The sequence below is a fragment of the Pristiophorus japonicus genome, chromosome 7 (genome assembly GCF_044704955.1).
Source record: "Pristiophorus japonicus isolate sPriJap1 chromosome 7, sPriJap1.hap1, whole genome shotgun sequence".
Lineage (NCBI taxonomy): Eukaryota > Metazoa > Chordata > Chondrichthyes > Pristiophoridae > Pristiophorus > Pristiophorus japonicus.
Window position 1 is genome coordinate 115,509,127 of NC_091983.1, and position 23,067 is coordinate 115,532,193.

Consider the following 23,067-nt stretch of genomic DNA (forward strand, 5'->3'; position numbering starts at 1 on the left):
TATTCTCCTTCTAAATTGAAGTTGGAGAAATGCCGAGTGTTTGCAGTCTGTGTTTACAGTCATTCCTTTGACCCCAGTCCAAATCTTAACAGGGATGCTACCCAAAATTACCTAGCTGAATTGCAATCCGGCAGATTTACATTCTAATTAATGTCAGTGCACCGTTACAATTATAAATGTAATAATTTAATACTTACTCTTGCAGATGCTACCAGACTGTTCCAGCGCTTGCGGCACTGGTTTGGTTCTCTCTCGTTGGGGGCTGCCGAAGTTACCACTTCATTGATGCCCGACCATATTCGCTGGTATATCAGTGGGGGAGGGTTTCCCATGCTCTCACTCACACTGGGTTAATTGGCCCCACCAAGTCTCCACCTCGAGGACCAATGCTTCATTGGCTTCATCAGAAAAGGCTTTCGCCCTCCTTCTCTCTGCAACCTCCGCAACATCACTCTCTCCCGACTCCTTGTATTCCATTTCCATTGCTTCGACAGAACCTTCCTTTTCTCTCGACCTCCCTTTGTCTTCTGAGCATGCGCAGATGACCCCTGACCTCCCGAATCACGGGAAAAGCTCATTGACTTTTTAAAATGCGCATGCGCAGAACAGCCATTGCTATAGATGCCGGCCTTGCGCGACTAAATACATCGCTATCACCCATTTCACATCGCTACGGCTATCGCCCAAATTAAAAGGATGAATAGAGGTTTTTTAAATTTGCAATGTTCCGGCGATCCTGAAAAATAAAACAATCACTAACGCCGGAAATATTGCCCGTTTTTGGGAGATAGCGATAATAATGGAAAGTCTAGCCCCATGAAATTCATTGTTGTCCTTTGATGGCATTGCAACTTCCTGATGGATTGCAGAACTGCTTCAAGAAAATTGGTTCTGAAGTTGTTGGTGTTATGGAATACCCTGGTCACACTACATTTGTAGTTTGGAACTCACAATATGCAACTTCATTCGTAAGTAAGAACAAACAAAGAAACAAATTGCATTTAAAATGACATTCCTGTCCTTTAGACAACCCAAAGCATTTCACAGCCAATTAATTATTTTAATGTGTCAACACTGTTACGGGCAAAAGGAGCAATCATTTTGCACAAAAGACAATTAGCTAACCCAGTTATTCTTTTTACGGTGGTGTTGGTTGAGGAATAAATATTGGCTATGACATGAGGGGAACTCATAATAGTGTCATGGGATCTTGCATCTCCATCTGTAGGCAGATGGGACCTCAGTTTAGTGTCTCATCAGCCAATCGCATCCAACAATCTATTACTTATGAATCCTGTCTACAGTACCTTATTTCCCTTTCGAACTCTTGTCATAGTTTTGTCAATTTTTACCATTATAAATTCCAGTGTCCTCATTTAGAATGGAAACTGCCTCTAAAAATGCATCACCCACCCTGTAATTGAACAATACGGTCACCAGGTGGTAGCGTCTTTTCACCAAAATAGCAAAGTATTCTCATCTGCCATTTTCTCTCAGTAACTGAAATTTCTAATGTCCAAATAAATTGAATATATTTTTTAAAACTATATATTTCACATGTATCCATTGAATTGCCTTTTGCATCATTTTTTTGCTTTCATTTAAGTTTTAACTTGAAGGCCTCTGTCCCAGCTAAAAGCTGACGAGTTGAACTTGGATTGTGCAGTCTGAACATGTACAATGTACATAATTTCCAAGTTTGCATCAGTACCATTTCAGGTAATTGTACTGGATATTTTTTTCAATTACTAGCAGTTTTTGCTGAGTTTTCCAAAATTATTTGAGAAAGAACTAGAAGACAAATTTCAAAATGTTTCTTCAGTTAAGGAGAGATGCTCTGTGGGCTAAAATGACTTCTGATTTAACTTGTTTTTTGTTCGATAAATTTCAGAAAGCATATTGGTTTAGTTTTCAAAAAAGTTGTATTTTGAAGCCAACTACTTACTGTGTTTTGACAGACAAGGTAAATGTTGTAATTGCTTACACCTGAGATAAATTACAAGTCTAACACCGATGGGACAGCAATATGCAGAGGGAGAGAAAAAGACTTCTAATTTTTAAAAAGTTGAATTTTGAAAACAAACCAAGCCTCTTTTTGAGGAACACGTATAGGGGAGGGAGGGAAAATTAGGGAAATAGTTTGAGCATGAGGGTGCCTCTGACATGCTGTTCGTCCATGACTTGATTGAGTGAGCTGGGGGAGGTGGGAATTAAGGCTGAGGGGAGTGGGAAGGAAATCATGATGATACAGGGGTTGAGCAGGTAGTTCAAAGAAAGAAAAAGGAAAGACTTGCATTTATATAGCGCCTTTCATGACCACCGGATGTCTCGAAGCGCTTACAGCCAATGAAGTACTTTTGAAGTGTAGTCACTGTTGTAATGTGGGAAACACGGCAGCCAATTTGCACACAGCAAGCTCCCACAAACAGCAATATAATGACCATATAATCTATTTTTGTTATGTTTGAGAGATAAATATTGGCCAGGACACCAGGGATAACTCCCCTGCTCTTCTTTGAAATAGTGGCATGGGATCTTTCACATCCATCTGAGAGCAGACGTGCCTCGATTTAACATCGCATCCAAAAGACGGCACCTCCGACAGTACAGCACTCCCTCAGCACTCCACTGGAGTGTCAGCCTAGATTTATGTGCTCAAGTCCCTGGCGTGGGACTTGAGCCCACGTCATCATAGGCAGTCCCTCAAAATCGAGGTAGACTTGCTTCCACTCAGTGAGTTTTAAGATGACTCTGCAGTCCAATATGGGAATTACAGTCTCTGTCACAGGTGGGACAGACAGTGGTGGGAGGAAAGGGTGGTTGGGGAGTCTGGTTTGTTGCACACTCCTTCGCTGTCTGCGCTTGGTTTCTGCATGCTCTTGGCGATGAGACTCGAGGTGCTCAGCATTCTCCCGGATGCTCTTCCTCTACTTAGGACGGTCTTGGGCCAGGGATTCCCATGTGTCGGTGGGGATGTTGCACTTTATCAAGGAGGCTTTGAGGGTATCATAGAAACATAGAAAATAGGTGCAGGAGTAGGCCATTCGGCCCTTCTAGCCTGCACCGCCATTCAATGAGTTCATGGCTTAACATGCAACTTCAGTACCTCATTCCTGCTTTCTCGCTATACCCCTTGATCCCCCGAGTAGTAAGGACTACATCTAACTCCTTTTTGAATATATTTAGTGAATTGGCCTCAACAACTTTCTGTGGTAGAGAATTCCATAGGTTCACCACTCTCTGGGTGAAGAAGTTTCTCCTCATCTCGGTCCTAAATGGCTTACCCCTTATCCTTAGACTGTGACCCCTGGTTCTGGACTTCCCCAACATTGGGAACATTCTTCCCGCATCTAACCTGTCTTAACCTGTCAGAATTTTAAAGGTCCCCTCTCATTCTTCTGAACTCCAGTGAATACAAGCCCAGTTGATCCAGTCTTTCTTAATAAGTCAGTCCTGCCATCCCGGGAATCAGTCTGGTGAACCTTCGCTGCACTCCCTCAATAGCAAGAATGTCCTTCCTCAAGTTAGGAGACCAAAACTGTACACAATACTCCAGGTGTGGCCTCACCAAGGCCCTGTACAACTGTAGCAACACCTCCCTGCCCCTGTACTCAAATCCCTTCGCTATGAAGGCCAACATGCCATTTGCTTTCTTAACCGCCTGCTGTACCTGCATGCCAACCTTCAATGACTGATGTACCATGACACCCAGGTCTCGTTGCACCTCCCCTTTTCCTAATTTGTCACCATTCAGATAATAGTCTGTCTCTCTGTTTTTACCACCAAAGTGCATAACCTCACATTTATCCACATTATACTTCATCTGCCATGCATTTGCCCACTCACCTAACCTATCCAAGTCACTCTGCAGCCTAATAGCATCCTCCTCGCAGCTCACACTGCCACCCAACTGAGTGTCATCCGCAAATTTGGAGATACTACATTTAATCCCCTCGTCTAAATCATTAATGTGCAGTGTAAACAGCTGGAGCCCCAGCACACAACCTTGCGGTACCCCACTAGTCACTGCCTGCCATTCTGAAAAGTCCCCATTTACTCCTACTCTTTGCTTCCTGTCTGACAACCAGTTCTTAATCCATGTCAGCACACTACCCCCAATCCCATGTGCTTTAACTTTGCACATTAATCTCTTGTGTGGGACCTTGTCGAAAGCCTTCTGAAAGTCCAAATATACCACATCAACTGGTTCTCCCTTGTCCACTCTACTGGAAACATCCTCAAAAAATTACAGAAGATTTGTCGAGCATGATTTCCCTTTCACAAATCCATGATGACTTGGACCTATCATGTCACCTCTTTCCAAATGCGCTGCTATGACATCCTTAATCATTGATTCCATCATTTTACCCACTACTAAGGTCAGGCTGACCGGTCTATAATTCCCTGTTTTCTCTCTCCCTTTTTTTAAAAAGTGGGGTTACATTGGCTACCCTCCACTCGACAGGAACTGATCCAGAGTTAATGGAATGTTGGAAAATGACTGTCAATGCATCCGCTATTTCCAAGGCCACCTCCTTAAGTACTCTGGGATGCAGTCCATCAGGCCCTGGGGATTTATCGGCCTTCAATCCCATCAATTTCCCCAACACAATTTCCCGACTAATAAGGATTTCCCTCAGTTCCTCCTCCTGACTAGACCCTCTAACCCCTTTTATATCCGGAAGGTTGTTTGTGTCCTCCTTAGTGAATACCGGACCAAAGTACTTGTTCAATTGGTCTGCCAGTTCTTTGTTCCCCGTTATGACTGCCTCTGATTCTGACTGCAGGGGACCTACATTTGTCTTTACTAACCTTTTTCTCTTTACATATCCATAGAAATGTTTGCAATCCGTCTTAATGTTCCCTGCAAGCTTCTTCTCGTACTCTATTTTCCCTGCCCTAATCAAACCCTTTGTCCTCCTCTGCTGAGTTCTAAATTTCTCCCAGTCCCCGGGTTCGCTGCTATTTCTGGCCAATTCGTATGCCACTTCCTTGGCTTTAATACTATCCCTGATTTCCCTTGATAGCCACGGTTGAGCCACCTTCCCTTTTTTATTTTTACGCCAGACAGGAATGTACAATTGTTGTAGTTCATCCATGCGATCTCTAAATGTCTGCCATTGCCCATCCACAGTCAACCCCTTAAGTATCATTCGCCAATCTATCCTAGCCAATTCACGCCTCATACCTTCAAAGTTACCCTTCTTTAAGTTCTGGACCATGGTCTCTGAATTAACTGTTTCATTCTCCATCCTAATGCAGAATTCCACCATATTATGGTCACTCTTCCCCAAGGGGCCTCGCACAACGAGATTGCTAATTAATCCTCTCATTACACAATACCCAGTCTAAGATGGCTTACCCCCTAGTTGGTTCCTCGACATATTGGTCTAGAAAACCATCCCTTATGCACTCCAGGAAATCCTCCTCCACCGTATTGCTTCCAGTTTGGTTAGCCCAATCTATGTGCATATTAAAGTCACCCATTATAACTGCTGCACCTTTATTGCATGCACCCCTAATTTCCTGTTTGATGCCCTCCCCAACATCACAACTACTGTTTGGAGGTCTGTACACAACTCCCACTAACGTTTTTTTGCCCTTTGGTGTTCTGCAGTTCTATCCATATAGATTCCACATCATCCCAGCTAATGTCCTTCCTAACTATTGCATTAATCTCCTCCTTAACCAGCAATGCTACCCCACCTCCTTTTCCTTTTATTCTATCCTTCCTGAATGTTGAATATCCCTGGATGTTGAGTTCCCAGCCCTGATCATTCTGGAGCCACGTCTCTGTAATCCCAATCACATCATATTTGTTAACATCTATGCACAGTTAATTCATCCACCTTATTACGGATACTCCTTGCATTAAGACACAAAGCCTTCAGGCTTGTTTTTTTAACACCCTTTATCCTTTTAGAATTTTTCTGTACAATGGCCCTTTTTGTTCTTTGCCTTGGGTTTTTCTGCCCTCTACTTTTCCTCATCTCCTTTCTGTCTTTTGCTTTTGTCTCCTTTTTATTTCCCTCTGTCTCCCTGCATTTGTTCCTATCCCCCTGCCATATTAGTTTAACTCCTCCCCAACAGCACTAGCAAACACTCCCCCTCGGACATTGGTTCCGGTCCTGCCCAGGTGCAGACCGTCCGGTTTGTACTGGTCCTACCTCCCCCAGAACCGGTTCCAATGCCCCAGGAATTTGAATCCCTCCCTGCTGCACCACTGCTCAAGCCACGTATTCATCTGCGCTGTCCTGCGATTCCTACTCTGACTAGCACGTGGCACTGGTAGCAATCCCGAGATTACTACTTTTGAGGTCCTACTTTTTTATTTAGCTCCTAGCTCCTTAAATTCATTTTGTAGGACCTCATCCCTTTTTTTTAACCTATGTCGTTGGTACCAATGTGCACCACGACAACTGGCTGTTCTCCCTCCCTTTTTAGAATGTCCTGCACCCGCTCCGAGACATCCTTGACTCTTGCACCAGGGAGGCAACATACCATCTTGGAGTCTCGGTTGCGGCCGCAGAAACGCCCATCTATTCCCCTTACAATTGAATCCCCTATCACTGTCTCTCTCCCACTCTTTTTCCTGCCCTCTTGTGCAACAGAGCCAGCCACGGTGCCATGAACTTGGCTGCTGCTGCCCTCCCCTGATGAGTCATCCCCCTCAACAGTACTCAAAGCAGTGTATCGGTTTTGCAGGGAGATGACCACAGGGGACCCCTGCATTACCTTCCTTGCACTACTCTTCCTGCTGGTCTTCCATTCCCTAGCTGGTTGTGGACCCTTCTCCTGCGGTAAGACCAACTCGCTACATGTGCTACTCACGTCACTCAGCATCGTGGATGCTCCAGAGTGAATCCACCCTCAGCTCCAATTCCGCAACGCGGTCCGTCAGGAGCTGGAGGCGAGTACACTTCCAGTGTCCCTGAGTTCCCACATGGTACAGGAGGAGCATATCACGTGACCGAGCTCCCCTGCCATGACCTAACCCTTAGATACACTAAAATTGGCAACAACATTGTTAAAAGTTACTGTCCTTGAAATGTTTCCTATGTCCACCTGTGGCTCGCTTGCCGTGTCGGAGTTCCGAGTAGAGCGCTTGCTTTGGGAGTTTCGTGTCAGGCATGCAAACAATGTTGCCCACCCAGTCGAGCTGATCGAGTGTGGTCAGTGCTTCGATGCTGGGGATGTTGGCCTGGTCGAGGACGCTAATGTTGGTGCGTCTGTCCTCCCCAGGGGATTTGCAGGATGTTGCAGAGACATCGTTGGTGGTATTTCTCCAGCGCTTTGAGGTGTCTACTGGAAATGGTCCACGTTTCTGAGCCATATAGGAGGGCGGTTATCACTACTGCCCTGTAGACCATAAGCTTGGTTCCAGATTTGAGGTCCTGGTCTTCAAACACACACTTCCTCAGGCGACTGAAGGCTGTGCTTGCACACTGGAGGGTGGTGTTGGACCTCGTCGTCGATGTTTGCCCTTGCTGACCCACAACCTTCTGACTCAGAGGCGAGTGTGCTACCCACTGAGCCACAGCTGACATGTGGAATAGGTAGGATAGTGACAAGTGGGAGGGGATGTTTGAGGCTAAAGGGGAGCAAGAGTGATTAGGAAGAGGACAGGAAAGGAGCTGACGACAGCCCATTTTCTCAACAACCCGAACCCCAAATGCAATCTGCAATTGATGGCTCCTTTCCAAGCCACACCATACAATGCCACTCACAACCTCCCACTGTAAAGTAAAGACAGACAGAGAAGCAGAAGAGGATAGAGAGAGAGAGAGAAGCAAATATAGTTAGGGAAAGCAAAACAGGAAAAAAAGGCATTTGAGGAGCAGGAGAGAAACTGCAGCAAATACACCATCAACAGATGAGAGACACCATGATCTCTGACATTTTGTGTGCAACATTACAGGACATTGAGTCATTAAAAAAAACAAGGCATCAAACTTCGGGAAAAAATGGCTCTTTCCTGATTGCTAAGTTCAAAATGAGTGAGTAATGAGGTTAAACTAGGAACATAGGAATTGCTGGATGACAGAAGACCAAAGTCCATCTAGTTTTCCTTCTACCGTCCTGGTAGTCGCAAGATACGATGATACAGGTTGCTGACTAATCATGCTCAGCAGTTTTAAATTACTTAAACCTTGATAGATTTAAAAACAGAAGGCCTAACATTTCTCTGGATGGAGAGGGTGGATCTCTGGTGGATTGCCTGGGGTGCATGAGATTGTTGGAATTTGCATCCACAGGATTCTGTCTCGTGTAGATTCCATGCTACGATTAGGGGAGGGGTCGGTGAGGCTTCTGCTTAGCCTTACTACCACACATCTGGCTTCCAGGGTACCTCGGGAATTTGAGTCAGCACATCCTCATTCGGTCCAGCAGAAGCCAGGGTGTGAGTTCTGTACTAGATCTTAAGGCTGAAAGCTTCTTGAGAAAAAGTAACCAATTTCAGATTGAAACAATTACCTACTTTAATGTCCGTAATTTGCGTTCAATGGCAAAGCAAAGACATTCACTGCTGGCCTGAAGAAAGCTGCCCACAAAGATCTCACTATCTTTGCGGCGAGAAGTTTGGCTTTTTCGACATGCAATTGAAATCTGTGCAGTGTAGTGGGAATCCCTAATGTAATGCTGCTATAATGTCAGCAAGCTGTCTAAGCAGCCAATCACGATGCAGAATTCTTGCACGGGGAACTGCAGCCGCAAATTCAACTTGGAGCGTATGACATGGTACCCATCACTGAGACATGGTTGCAAGATGGTCAGGACTGGGAACAAAATATTCCAGTTTAGAAGATCTACAGGAAAGATAGGAAAAATGGTAAAGGGGGAGGAGTAGCTTCTCGGCCTTTTGGCTAAGATCAAGTGTAGTATCTGTTCTTATCAGTTTAATATCCTCTATCTGGGAACCAAATATTAAATTGATTTTTGGAACAGGGAGATGGAACAGGGGCTTGCTCCGTCCACTCCACGCATCGACCTGGTATTGCAGTGTTTCCAGGAACGGTGCAGCTTCCCCTCTCGGCCTTTTGGCTAAGATCAAATGTAGTAGCGCAAAGTGATCTTTGGCGCTGGAGTTGATCTGACAAGAATGAACAAAAAAAAAGGGAGGAGTAGCCTTAGTGATTCAGGATGAAATTACATTAATAGGGTATATCAAGAGGTAAGCAATCAGTGGAGACTTTATGGGTAAAATTAAGAAATAGAATAGAATTAAGGCTAGTGGGATTTGTGTATAGGTCCCATGGTAGCAGCTGTGAAGTGCTAGCTTTTATAAATGCAGTGATTAGAGAAGCGTGGTAGTAAAGGTAGAATAGTTTTAATGGGGGATTTTAACTTTCATATAGATTGGGATAAACAGACTAGCACCTGTCAGAAAAGTAGTGTGTCTGGGATAGTTGAGTGTGTCTGGGATAATTTCGTACAACAATATGTCCTGTAGGTAACAAGGGGGCATGCAATATTAGATTTACTAATGAGTAATGAGCCAGATTTAGTTAACAGCCTAACTGCGTGAACATTTATCCAATAGCGATCGTAACATTGAGTTCAACGTAATGTTTGAAAGAGAGAAACGCAAAACGGTTACTAAGATTCTAGCTTTAGGCAAGGCTGACTTCAACAGGATAAGACTGACTGACCACAGTAAACTGGGCAAATCTGTTAACAGGTAAAATGACAGAAGATCAGTGGGAGGTGTTCAAAAAATAATTTGTGATTCAGGACCAGTTTATACCCCTGAGGGTTAAGAGCTGTACTTACAGTCATGAATGACTAAAGAGGTAAGAGACAACATAAAACTCACAAGCATACAAAAATGCAAAAGAGCACAGATCCTGGTGAACAGGAAAGATACAAACCACAGCAAAGGGTCACAAAACAGATAGTAAGAGCTACAAAGAAGGAGCCTGAAAAGAAACTTGCAAGTGATATCAAAATCAACTCTTTTTTTTTTACAATAATATTCGGAAAAAGAGGGTGGTCAGGAGCAATATTGGCTCCTTGAAAATGATAAGGAAATAGTGGACATGTTGAATAATTACTTTGCATCAGTATTTACAGTAGAGAAAGAGGGATAGCATGTCGGAAGTCCCAAGGACAGACACAATAAAATTGACACACATAAAATAACAGTAATGAAAAGAATAATGGCACTAAAGAGTGACAAATCCCTAGGCTCAGATGGTATCTATCCCAGAGGTTTAAAGGAAGTAGGTGAGCACATTGTATATGCCTGAACTATAATCTTCAAAAGATTTCTCGATTCAGGAACCGTTCCTTTAGAATTGAAAATTATGCATGTCACTCTGCTATTTAAGAATGGCGAGAGCGGGAAACCAGGGAATTCTAGACCAGTTAGCCAAACACCTGTTCTCAGGAAATTACTAGAGTTTATAAGTAAGGTGACTGAATCCCTCAAATTTTCAGTTGATCAGAGAGCGCCAGCATGGATTTGTGATAGGTAATCATGCCTGAAAAACCTGATTGAATTGTTTTGAAGAGGTGACTAAAGTAGTGGACAGGGAAATGTCGATGGATGTTCTTTATATGGACTTCCAGAAGGCATTTGATAAAGTCCCTCATAAAACATTTAAATTAAGATAGAAGCCTACTGAATTGAGGGATCAGTGTTGGGGCATCAACTATTACTGTATTTATTAATGACTTAGACGATGGGATAGAAAGCCACGTGTTGAAATTTGCCGATGATACAAAGATAGGCAGCATTGTAAGCAGTGTAGATGAAAGCATAAAATTACAAAGATATTGATAGATTGTGAGTGGGCGAAACTGGAAATTAGATTTCAATTTAGATAAATGTGAGGTCATCAACTTTGGACATAAGGATAAAGCAGGGTACTTTCTAAATGGTGATAAGCTAAAAACAGGGGAGATCCAAAGAGACTTGGGGGCCCAGGCACATAGATCATTAACATGTCATGAACAGGTACATAAAATAATCAAAAAGGCTAATGGAATGCTGGCCTTTATATCTACAAGGGGTTAGAAGTTATGCTGCAGCTATATAGAGCCCTGGTTAGACCACACCAGAAGTAGTGAGAGCAGTTTTGGGCATCACACCAGAGGAAGCATATATTGGCCTTGGAAGGGAATGCAGCCTCGGTTTACCAGAATGATACACAGACTAGAAGGATTAAATTGAGAAGAGATTGCATAAATTAGGGTTGGATTCCTTGGAATTTAGAAGGGTAAAGGGGTGATATGAGCCAAAGGTGGGCTTATGGAGCTAGGTCGCAGATCAGCCATGATCTCCTTGAATGGTGGAAAAGGCTCGAGGGGCTTTTTAAAAAAAAAAAATTGTTCCAGGATGTGGGTGTTGCTGGCAAGGCCAGCATTTATTGCCCCATCCCTAATTGTGCCTTGATAAGGTGATGGTGAGCCCCCTGCTTAAACTGCTGCAGTCCACGTGGTGAAGGTACTCCCACAGTGCTGTTAGAGAGGGAGTTCCAGGATTTTGACCCATCAACGTTGAAGGAACGGCGATACACTTCCAAGTCCGGATGGTATGTAACTTGGAGAGGAACTTGCAGGTGATTGTTTTTCCATGTGCCTACTGCCCTTGTCGTTCTCGATGAGAGAGGCTGTGGGTTTGGGATGTGTGCCGAAGATGCCGTGGCGAGTTGATGCAGTGCATCTTGTACATGGTATACACTGCAGCCACTGTGCGCCGGTGGTGGAGGGAGTAAATGTTGAATGTGGTCGATGGGGTGCGAATTAAGCGGCTGCTTGGTCCTGGATGGTGTTGAGCTTCTTGTGTTGTTGGAGCTTCACTGATCCACGCAAATGGAGAGTATTCTATCACACTCCTGACTTGTGCCTTGTAGATGGTGGAAAGGCTTTGGTGAGTCAGGATGTGAGACACTCACCACAGAATACCCAGCCTCTGACCCGCTCTTAGAAACCTAGAAAATAGGTGCAGGAGTAGGCCCTTCGAGCCTGCGCTGCCATTCAATATGAGCATGGCTGATCATGCACTTCAGTACCCCATTCCTGCTTTCTCTCCATACCCTTTGATCCCTTTAGCCGTAAGGGCCACATCTAACTCCCTTTTCAATATATCTAACGAACTGGCCTCTAACTTTCTGTGGTAGGGAATTCCACAGGTTCACCACTCTCTGGGTGAAGAAGTTTCTCCTCATCTCGGTCCTAAATGGCTTACCCCTTACGCACATCCCTTATGCACTCCAGGAAATCCTCCTCCACCGTATTGCTTCCAGTTTGGTTAGCCCAATCTATGTGCATATTAAAGTCACCCATTATAACTGCTGCACCCTTATTGCATGCACCCCTAATTTCCTGTTTGATGCCCGGGATGGCGGGACTGACTTATCAAGAAAGACTGGATCAACTGGGCTTGTATTCACTGGAGTTCAGAAGAATGAGAGGGGACCTCATAGAAACGTTTAAAATTCTGATGGGTTTAGACAGGTTAGATGCAGGAAGAATGTTCCCAATGTTGGGGAATCCAGAACCAGGGGTCACAGTCTAAGGATAAGGGGTAAGCCATTTAGGACCGAGATGAGGAGAAACGTCACCCAGAGAGTGGTGAACCTGTGGAATTCTCTACCACAGAAAGTTGTTGAGGCCAATTCACTAAATATATTCAAAAAGGAGTTAAATGTAGTCCTTACTACTAGGGGGATCAAGGGGTATGGCGAGAAAGCAGGAATTGGGTACTGAAGTTTCATGTTCAGCCATGAACTCATTGAATGGCGGTGCAGGCTAGAAGGGCCGAATGGCGTACTCCTGCACCTATTTTCTATGTTTCTTAGACTGTGACCACTGGTTCTGGACTTCCCCAACACCGGGAACATTCTTCCTGCATCTAACCTGTCCAATCCCGTCAGAATTTTATATATTTCTATGAGATCCCCTCTCATTCATCTAAATTCCATTGAATATAAGCCTAGTCGATCCAGTCTTTCTTATGTCAGTCCTATCATCCTGGGTATCTGTCTGGTGGACCTTCGCTGCACTCCCTCAATAGCAAGAATGTCCTTCCTCAGATTAGGAGACCAAAATTCTACACACAATTCAAGGTGTGGCCTCACCAACGACCCTGTACAACTGTAGTAAGACCTCCCTGCTCCTATACTCTCATCCTCTCGCGATGAAGGCCAACATGCCATTTGCCGCCTTCACGACCTGCTGTACCGAAATGCCAACTTTCAATGACAGATGTACCATGACACCCAGGCCTCGTTGCATCTCCCCATTTCCTAATCTGTCACCATTCCGATAATCTGTCTTCCTGTTTTTACCACCAAAGTGGATAACCTCACATTTATCTATGTTATGCCGCAGCTGCCAGGTATTTGCCCACTCACCTAACCTGTCCAAGTCACCCTGCAGCCTCTTAGCATCCTCCTCAAAGCTCAACTGCCACCCAGCTGTGTCATCGGGGATATTGCATTCAATTCCTTCATCTAAATCATTAATGTATATTGTAAATAGCTGGGGTCCCAGCACTGAACCTTGCGGTACCCCACTAGTCACTGCCTGCCATTCTGAAAAAGACCCGTTTATTCCCACTCTCTGCTTCCTGTCTGCCAACCAGTTCTCTATGCACGTCAATACAGTACCTCCAATACTATGTGCTTTAATTTTGCACACTAATCTTTTGTGTGGGACCTTGTAAAAAGCATTTTGAAAGTCTGAATGCACCACATCCACTGGCTCCCCCTTGTTCACTCTACTAGTTACATCCTCTCAAAATTCTAGAACATTTGTCAAGCATGATTTCTCTTTCATAAATCCATGCTGACTTGAACCGATCCTGTCACTGCTTTCCAAATGCATTTTTAATAATTGATTCCAACACTTTCCCCACCACCGATTCAGGCTGACCAGTCTATAATTCCCTGTTTTTTTTCTCTCCCTCCTTTTTTTTTAAAAAAGTAGGGTTACATTAGCTATCCTCCAGTCCATAGGAACTGATCCAGAGTCTACAGAATGTTGGAAAATGACCACCAATGCATCCACTATTTCTAGGGCCACTTCCTAAAGTACTCTGGGATGCAAACTATCATGCCCTGGGGATTTATCGGCCTTCAATCCCATCAATTTCCCTAACACAATTTGCTCACTAATAAGGATTTCCTTCAGTTCCTCCTTTTCGCTAGACCCTCGAAAACCTAGTATTTCCAGAAAGTTATTTGTGTCTTACTTAGTGAAGACAGATCCAAAGTATTTCTTCAATTGGTCTGCCATTTCTTTGCTCCCCATTATAAATTCACCTGATTCTCACTGTAAGGGACCTACATTTGTCTTCTCTAATCTTTTTCTCCACGGATTTGTCGAGACTTTTGTTGCAGTCAGTTTTTATGTTCCCTGCAAGCTTCCTCACATTCTATTTTCCCCCTCCGAATTAAACCCTTTTGTCCTCCTCTGCCGAATTCTAAATTTCTCCCAGTCCTCAGGTTTGTTGCTTTTTTTTGGGGGGCCGATTTATATGCCTCTTCCTTGGATTTAACGCTATCCCTAATTTCTCTTGTAAGCCACGGTTGAGCCACCTTCCCCGTTTTATTTTTACACCAGACAGGGATGTACAATTGTTGTAGTTCATCCATGTGATCTTTAAATGTCTGCCATTGCCTATCCACCGTCAACCCTTTCAGTATCGTTTGCCACTCTATTCTAGCCAAATCACGTCTCATACTGCAGAAATTACCTTTAAGTTCAGGACTCTAGTCTCTGAATTAACTGTGTCACTCTCCATCTTAATGAAGAATTCTACCATATTATGGTCACTCTTCTCCAAGGGGCCCCCGCACAACAAGATTGCTAATTAATCCCCCCTCATTGCACAACACCCAGTCTAGGATGGCCAGCTCTCTAGTTGGTTCCTCAACATATTGGTCTAGAAATCCATCCCTTATACGCTCCAGGAAATCCTCCTCCACCGTATTGCTTACCAGCTTGTTTCGTCCAATCTATATGTAGATTAAAGTCACCCATGATGACTGCTGTACCTTTATTGTACACATCCCTAATTTCCTGTTTGATGCCATCCCCAACCTCACTATAACTACTTGGTGGTCTGTACACAACTCCCACTAGCGTTTTCTGCCCTTTGGTGTTCCGCAGCTCCACCCATACAGATTCCACCTCATCCACACTAATGCCCTTCCTTACTATTGCGTCTCCTTTTCCTTTCAGTCTATCTTTCCTGAATATTGAATACCCTTGAATGTTGAGTAGTCAGCCTTGGTCACCCTAGAGCCATGTCTCCGTAATCCTCATTACATCATATCTGTTAACAGCTATCTGCGCAGTTAATTCATCCACCTTATTGCGAATGCCCCTCACATTGAGACACAGAGCCTTCAGGCTTGTTTTTTTTTTAAACACTTTGTCTTTAGAATTATGTTGTAATTTGGCCCTTTTTGATTTTTGCCTTTGATTTTTCTGCCCTCCACTTTTACTTTTCTCCTTTTATACCTTTTACTTCTGACCCCATTTTACTTCCCTCTGTCTCCCTGTATAGGTTCCCATCCCCCTGCCCTATTAGATTAAATCCTCCCCAACAGCTCTCGCAAACACGCCTCCTGGGACATTGGTTCCAGTCCTGCCCAGGTGCAGACCGTCCGGTTTATACTGTCCCACCTCCCCCAGAACCGGTTCCAATATCCCAGGAATTTGAATCCCTCCCTCTTGCACCATTCCTCAAGCCACATATTCATCTTAACTATCCTGCTATTTCTACTCTGACTAGCACATGGCAATGGTAGCAATCCTGAGATTACTACCTTTGAGGTCCTACTTTTTAATTTAACTCCTCGCTCTCTAAATTCAGCTTGTAGGACCTCATCACGCTTTTTACCTATATCGTTGGTACCTGTATGCATCACGGCAACTGGCTGTTCACCCTCCCCCAGAATGCCCTGCAACAGCTCCAAGACATCCTTGATCCTTGCACCAGGGAGACAACATACCATCCCGGAGTCTCGATTGCGGCTGCAGAAATGCCTATCTATTCCCCTTACAATAGAATCCCCTACCACTATAGCTCTACCACTCTTTTTCCTGTCCTGCGCAGCACCACTCATGGTGCCATGAACTTGGCGGCTGCTGCTGCCTTCCTCTGGCCATCTCCCCCAACAGTACCCAAGGTGTTATATCTGTTTTGGAGGGAGATGACCACAGGGGATCCCTGCACTAGCTTCCTTCCACTGCTCTTCCTGATGGTCACCCATTCCCTATCTGCCTGTGTAATCTTTACTGCGGTGTGACCAACTCACTAAACCTGCTATTCACTACATCCTCAGCATCGTCATTTAAGTGGCTGGTCCAGTTAAGTTTCTGGTCAATGGTGACCCCCTAGGATGTTGATGGTGGGGGATTCGGCAATGGTAATGCCATTGAACATCAAGGATAAGTGGTTAAACTCTCGCTTGTTGGGGATGGTTATTACCTGGCACTTGTGTGACGCGAATGTTACTTGCCACTTATCAGCCCAAGCCTGAATGTCGTCCAGATCTTGCTGCATGCGGGCATGGACTGCTCCATTTTTTGACGAGTTGCGAATGGAACTGAACACATGGAATCATCAGTAAACATCCCCACTTCTGACATGATGGAGGAAAGATCATTGATGAGGCAGCTGAAGATGGTTGGGCCTAGGACACTGCCCTGAGGAACTCCTGCAGCAATGTCCTGAGGCTGGGATGATTGACCTCCAACAACCACAACCATCTTCCTTTGTGCTAAAATGACTCCAGCCAATGGAGAGTTTTTTCCCCTGATTTCCATTGACTTCAATTTTACTAGGGATCCCTGATGCCACACTGTCAAATGCTGTCTTGATCTCGAGGGTAGTCACTCTCTCCTCACCTCTGGAATTCAACTTTTTTGTCCATGTTTGGGCCAAGGTCTGGAGCTGAGTGGTCCTGGCAGAATAAAACTGAGCATTGGTGAGCAGGTTATTGATGAAGTGCTGCCTGATGGCACTGTCGACAACACTTTTCATTGCTGATGATTCAGCGTAGACTAATGGGGCGGTAATTGGTCGGATTGGATTTGTCCTGCTTTTTGTGGACAGGACATACCTGGGCAGTTTTCCATATTGCCGAGTCAATGCTAGTGTTGTAGCTGTACTGGAGCAGCTTGGCTCGAGGCGCAGCTAGTTCTGGAGCACAAGTCTTCAGCACGACAGCCGGGATGTTGTCTGGGCCCATGGCCTTTGCTGTATCCAATGCACTCAGCTGTTCCTTGATATCCCATGGAGTGAATTGAATTGGCTGAAGACTGGCTTCTGTGATGGTGGGGATGTCCGGAAGAGGTCGATATGGATCATCCACTCGGCACTTCTGGCTGAAGATGGTTGAAAACGCTTCAGCCTTGTCTTTTACATTCGCGTGCTGGGCTCCACCATCGTTGACGATGGGGATATTATTCATGGAGCCTCCTCCCATTAGTTTACTTGTCTGCCACCATTCACGACTGGATGCAGCAGAACTGCAGAGCTTTGATCTGACCTGTTGATTTTGGGATCGTTTAGCTCTGTTTATAGCATGCTGCTTCTGCTGTTTATCGTGCAGCTTCCCCAGGTTGGTACCTCATTTTTAGGTATGTCTGATGCTTCTGGCATGCTGCTCTTCACTCTTTTTGAAATCAGGCTTGGCTCCCTGGCTTGGTGCTAATGGTAGAGTGAGGGATATGCCGGGCCATGAGGTTGCAGATTGCGGTCGAATACAATTCTGCTGCTGCTAATGGCTCACCTGGATGGCCAGTTTTGAGCTGCTAGATCTGTCTGAATCTATCCCATTTAGCATGGTGGTAGTGCCACACAATATGATGGAGGATGTCTTCAGTGTGAAGACGCGACATTATCTTCACAATGTGCGGTGGTCACTGCTACCAATGCTGTCATGGACAGATGCATCTGCGACAGGTATATTGGTGAGAAAGAGGTCAAGTAGGTTTTCCCTCATGTTGTTCTCCCCATCTGCCGCAGGCCCAGTCTGGCAGTTATGTCCTTCAAGACTCTACCAGTTCGGTCAGTAGTGGCGCTACCGAGCCAGTCTTGGTGATCGATATTGAAACCCCCCACCCAGGGTACATTCTGTACCCTTGTTACTCTCCATGCTTCTTCCAAGTGGCGTTAACATGGAGTACTGATTCATCAGCTGAGAGAGGGTGGTAGGTGGTAATCATGTTTCCTTGCCCATGCTTGACCTAAAGCCATGAGACTTCATGGGGTCCGGAGTCAAGTTGAGGACTCCCAGGGCCACTCCCTCCCAACTGTATACTGTGCCGCCACCCCTGGTGGGTCTGTCCTGTCGGTGGGACAGGACATACCCAGGGATGGTGATGACGGAGTCTGGGACATTGGCAGAAAGGTATGATTCTGTGAGTATGACTGTTGGGTTGTTGCTTGATTCATCTGTGGGATAGCTCTCGAATTTTGGCACAATTTCCCCAGATGTTAGTGAAGAGTTTACAGGGTGGGCTGGGCTGGATGTGCCATTGTCATGTCCGAAGCTGATGGGGAGGTCGATGCCGGGTGCGCCATCTGATTTTATTATTATTATTCTTTCGTGTAATGATTTGTTACAACTAAGTGGTTTGCTAGGGCATTTCAGAGGGCAATTAAGAGTCAACCACATTGCTGTGGGTCTGGAATCGCACATAGGCAGACCGGGTAAGGATGGCAGAATTCCTTCCCTAAAGGACATTAGTGAATCAGATGTTTTTTTTTACAACAATATAGGTAAAAAACGGGATGAGTTCCTACAAGCTGAATTTAGGGAGCTAGGAGTTAAATTAAAAAGTAGGACCTCAAAGGTAGTAATCTCAGGATTGCTACCAATGCCACATGCTAGTCAGAGTAGGAATTGCAGGATAGTTCAGATGAATATGTGGCTTGAGGAATGGTGCAAGGAGGAGGGATTCAAATTCCTGGGACATTGGAACTGGTTCTGGGGGAGGTGGGACCAGTACAAACCAGACGGTCTGCACTTGGGCAAGACCGGCATCTAAGTCCTAGGTGGAGTGTTGGGGAGGGGTTAAACTAATATAGCAGGGGGATGGGAACCTATGCAGGGAGGCAGACGGAAGTAAAAATGGGGCAGAAGCAAAAGGGAGGAAGGAGAAAAGCAAGAGAGGAGGGCAGAGAAATCGAGGGCAAAAATCAACAAGGACCGCAATACAACATAATTCTAAAAGGACAGCGTGTGGAAAAAAACAAGCCTGAAGGCTCTGAGTCTCAATGCGAGGAGCATTCATAATGAGGTGGACGAATTAACTGCGCAGATAGCTGTTAATGGATATGATGTAATTGAGATTACAGAGACATGGCTCCAGGGTAACCAAGGTTGGGAACTCAACATCCAGGGGAATTCAATATTCAGGAAGGATAGATGGGAAGGAAAAGGAGGTGGGGTAGCATTAATGGTTAAAGAAGAGGTTAACGCAATAGTAAGGAAGGACATTAGCTTGGATGATGTGGAATCTATATGGATAGAGCTGCGAAACACCAAAGGGCAGAAAACGTTAGTGGGAGTTGTGTACAGACCACCAAATAATAGGGAGGTTGAGGATGGCATCGAACAGGGATCTAGGGACGCGTGCAATAAGGGTACAACAGTTATCATGGATGACTTTAACCTACATATTGATTGGGCTAACCACGAAATCCTCTTCCACAGTATTGCTACCAGTTTGGAGTGTATAAGGGATGGTTTTCGAGACCACTATGTCGAGGAACCAACTAGAGAGCAGGCCATCCTAGACTGGGTCTTGTGTAACGAGAGAGGACTAATTAGCAATCTGGCCGTGCGTGGCCCCTTGGGGAAGAGTGACCATAATATGGTAGAATTCTTCATTAAGGTGGAGAGCGTCACAGTTAATTCAGAGACTAGGGTACTGAACTTAAAGAAAGGAAATTTCAATGGTATGAGACGCGATTTGGCGAGGAAGAGGTACATAAATTGGCCAGAAAAAGCATCAAACCTGAGGACTGGGAGAAATTTAGAATTCAGCAGAGGAGGACTAAGGGTTTAATTAGTAGAGGGAAAATAGAATATGAGGGTAAGCTTGCAGGGAACATAAAAACTGACTGCAAAAGTTATAGATATGTGAAGAGAAAAAGATTAGTGAAGACTTAATGTAGGTCCCTTGCAGTCAGAATCAGGTGAATTCAAAATGGGGAACAAGAAAAGGGCAGACCAATTGAACAAATACTTTGGTTCTGTCTTCACTAATGAAGACACGAATAACCTCCCGAAAATACGAGGGGACCGAGGGTCTAGCGAGAAGGAGGAACTGAGGGAAATCCTTTTTAGTCAGGAAATGGTGTTAGGAAAACTGATGGGACTGAAGGCCAATAAATCCCCAGGGCCTGATAGTCTGTATCCCAGAGTACTTAAGGAAGTGGCCCTAGAAATAGTAGATGCATTGGTGGCCATTTTCCAAAATTCCATGGACTCTAGATCAGTACCTATCGATTGGAGGGTAGCTAATGTAACCCCACTTTTTAAAAAAGGAGGGAGGGAGAGAGAAAACAGGGAATTATACACTGGTCAGCCTGACATCGGTGGTGGGGAAAATGCTGGAATCAATTATTAAAGATGAAATAGCAGCGCATTTGTAAAGCAGTGACAGTATTGGTCCAAGTCATCATGGATTTATGAAAGGGAAATCAAGCTTGACAAATCTTCTAGAATTTTGAGGGGATGTAACTAGTAGAGTGGACAAGGGGAGCCAGTGGATGTGGTGTATTTAGACTTTCAAAAGGCTTTTGCCAAGGTCCCACACGAGATTAGTGTACAAAATTAAGGCACGTGATATTGGGGGTAATGTACTGACATGGATAGAGAACTGGTTGGCAGACAGGAAGCAAAGAGTGGGAATAAATGGGTCCTTTTCAGAATTGCAGTCAGTGCCTAGTGGGGTGCCGCAAGGTTCAGAGCTGGGACCCCAGCTATTTACAATATACATTAATGATTTAGATGAAGGAATTGAATGTAATATCTCCAAGTTTGCAGATGACACTAAGCTGGGTGGCAGTGTGAGCTGTGAGGAGGATGCTAAGAGGCTGCAGGGTGACTTGGAAAGATTAGGTGAATGGGCAAATGCATGGCAGGTGCAGTATATGTGGATAAATGAGATTATTCACTTTGGTGGCAAAAACAGGAAGGCAGATTATTATCTGAATATTGACAGATTAGTAAAAGGGGAGGTGTAACGAGACCTGGGTGTCATGGTACATCAGTCACTGAAGGTAGGCATGCAGGTACAGCAGGCAGTAAAGAAAGCAAATGGCATGCTGGCCTTCATAGTGAGAGCATTTGAGTATAGGAGCAGGGAGGTCTTACTGCAGTTGTACAGGGCCTTGGTAAGACCACAGATTGAGTATTCTCTGCAATTTTGGTCTCTCAATCTGAGGCAGGACGTGTTTGCTATTGAGGGAGTGCAGCGAATGTTCACCAGAAAATTCGTGGGATGGCAGGACTGACATATGAAGAATGACTGGATCAGCCAAGCTTATACTCACTGGAATTTAGAAGAATGAGAGAGGATCTCAGAAACATAAAATTATGACGGGACTGGACAGTTTAGATGAAGGAAGAATGTTCCCAATGTTGGGGAAGTCCAGAACCAGGGGTCACAGTCTAAGGATAAGGGGTAAGCCATTTAGGACCGAGATGAGGAGAAACTTCTTCACCCAGAGAGTGGTGAACCTGTGGAATTCTCTACTACAAAGTTGTTGAGTCTAGTTCGTTGGATATATTCAAGAGGGAGTAGATGTGGCCCTTAAGGCTAAGGGCATCGGGGGTATGGAGAGAAGGCAGTGGTGGGGTACTGAGGTTGCATGATCAGCCATGATCATATTGAATGGTGGTGCAGGCTCAAAGGGCTGAATGGCCTGCTCCTGCAACTATTTTCTATGTTTCTATGACAATCTAGTAGTTTCATGGTCACCATTACTGATACCAGATTTTTTTATTCCAAACTTATTTAATTCACTGAATTTAAATTTCCCAACTGCCTTGATGGGATTTGAACTTGCCAGTCTAGGCCTCTGGATTATTAGTCCCGTAATTTAACCACTGTGTTACCATTCCCGACTAAATGATCTACTCCTGTTCCTACGTTCCTATGTTATAGAGAGCAAAACAAAGATTGGGGCTCTTAAATAGGAAAAATGTGAATCTGAATTACATATGACCAAACTTTAAAAAATATATTTGTAGCAGTTTCTTAAAAGTTGTAATTTTAATTAAAGTGGAGAAATTTGAAATGCCACAAAAATTGAAATTAGGTTTTCGGGCCATTACATTTCTTTAGCAGTTAATATGGTGTTAAAACCTCAGTTACACCTAATCCAACAAGGCCTAATCTTTAATGGGGAATTAAACAGAAAGGTTGCTGAAGAAAAGTCCAAATTTGCATCAGTTTAATTGATTTTCCTGATTACACTGATTGTGATGAGGCTCGGGGGGAGTTGGGTTTATACGGGGAGCACAGAGCAATGACTTAAGGCAACTTCAGGATTTCCATGTTGGGATGTGCTTGTGCTGAATCTTGAAGTTGCAGTTAGTTTCAAACATTCACTGTTATTCCCTATCGCAAATTCAGGCCATTGTTTTGTGGTGAAGAACAAATTTTTGAAACTTTATTTTTTGTCTTGTTGCGGGCTTCCCCCAATATCTGCTAGTACTTTGGGCTGGTGCCTCTGTTTTGCAGGCCCTGCCTATTTAAACAACTCTGTCCCTGTGATTTGGCACAGTTATAGCTGAAAGTTTAGCCCTGCTATAATTTTGATGTAGAATTTTGGACCCTTAGTTTATAATTAATTGGTATTAATCAGTCTGCAGCACTGGTGCCTTTTATGCACAGGTCAGTAACAAGAAATGGGATTAGTGTAAAGCAGTTCAAAATCTCTTACTTGGATCAAGGCTAATCAAATCATTTGAAATAATTACCCAGATTTTGTGATAATGAGAGCGAAACTGTCAGCATTCACCGTCATTAATCCTCTGAAACTGATTGTAACTTCAGGATTTATCACGTGCAGATAAATGCAGAAATCCT

The 23,067-nt window shown here is 44.4% G+C and overlaps 1 protein-coding gene and 1 non-coding gene across 3 annotated transcripts in view; both read left to right on the forward strand.

Moving 5' to 3' along the window:
* ptprk (protein tyrosine phosphatase receptor type K) overlaps nucleotides 1–23,067 on the forward strand; it is a 779,294-nt gene that overhangs the window by 107,618 nt on the left and 648,609 nt on the right. The gene's annotated exons all lie outside the window — the stretch shown is intronic.
* Nucleotides 8,845–9,026, forward strand: LOC139267670 (U2 spliceosomal RNA). Its single transcript, XR_011593949.1, has one exon. It is a non-coding gene; the product is annotated as a U2 spliceosomal RNA (small nuclear RNA).